This window comes from Rhinolophus sinicus, linkage group LG01 (genome assembly GCF_036562045.2).
Source record: "Rhinolophus sinicus isolate RSC01 linkage group LG01, ASM3656204v1, whole genome shotgun sequence".
Lineage (NCBI taxonomy): Eukaryota > Metazoa > Chordata > Mammalia > Chiroptera > Rhinolophidae > Rhinolophus > Rhinolophus sinicus.
Window position 1 is genome coordinate 159,060,976 of NC_133751.1, and position 1,443 is coordinate 159,062,418.

The window sequence follows — 1,443 nt, forward strand, 5'->3', positions numbered from 1 at the left end:
ACAGACTCTTCTTTCCTTAAGGAAAGACATGGGGGGACAGTTGGCTAGGCTGTTGTGTGACTACATATCAGTAAAAATATTACTCTGGGTAATGTCTGTAAACTTTCTTCCTATATTTTCTTCTATGAGTTTTATAGTTTCAGATCTTACATTTAAGTCTTCAATCCATTTTGAATTTATTCTTGTATATGGTGTAAGGAGGTGGTCCAGCTTCATTTTTTTGCATGTGTCTGTCCAGGTTTTCCAGCACCATTTATTGAATCGACTATCTTTACCCCAAGGTAAATTCTTGCTTCCATTGTTGTAGTTTAAATGACCATATCTGCATGGATTTATTTCTGGGCTCTTTATTCTGTTCCATTGATCTATGTGTCTGTTTTTATGCCAGTACCATGCTGTTTTGATTACTATAGACTTGTAGTATAATTTGATGTCAGGTATCATGATACCTCCCACTTTGTTCTTATTTCTCAAGATTGGCGAGGCTATCCGGAGTCTTTTACGGCTCCATATAAATTTTAGGATTTTATGTTCTATTTCTGTAAAAAATGTTCTTGGTAGTTTGATAGGAATTGCGTTGAATCTGTATATTGCCTTAGGCAGTATGGACATTTTAAAGATATTAATTCTTCCTATCCATGAGCATGGTATGTGTTTCCATCTATTTGTTTCTTTAATTTTTCTCTTCAGTGTCTTATAATTTTCTGAGTACAGGTATTTTACTTCTTCGGTTAAATTTATTCCTAGGTATTTTATAGTTTTTGAAGCAATTGTAAATGGGACTCTTTTCTTAATTTCTCCTTCTGATATTTTATTATTGGTATATACAAATGCAACTGATTTCTGAATATTAATTTTGTATCCTGCTACTTTACTAAATTCATTTATCAGTTCTAATAGTTTTTTGGTGGAGTCTTTGGGGTTCTCTCTATATAGTATCATGTCATCTGCATATAATGACAATTTTACTTCCTCCTTACCAATTTAGATGCCTTTTATTTCTTTTTCTTGTCTGATTGTTGTGGCTAGAATTTCTAGAACTATGTTGAATAGAAGTGGAGAAAGTGGGCAACCTTGCCTTGTTCCTGACCTTAAGGAGAATGGTTTTAGCTTTTCCCCATTGAGTATGATGTTAGCTGTGGGTTTATCATATATGGCCTTTATTATGTTGAGAGATGGTCCCTCTATTCCCACTTTCTTAAGAGTTTTTATCATAAATGGCTGCTGGATTTTGTCAAATGCTTTTTCTGTATCTATTGATATAATCATATAATTTTTATTTTTCATTTTGTTAATGTGGTGTATCACATTCATTGATTTGTGGATGTTGAACCAACCTTGCATACCAGGAATGAATCCCACTTGCTCATGGTGTATGATCTTTTTAATGTATTGCTGAATTCTGTTCACTAATATTTTGTTGAGGATTTTTGCGTCTATGTT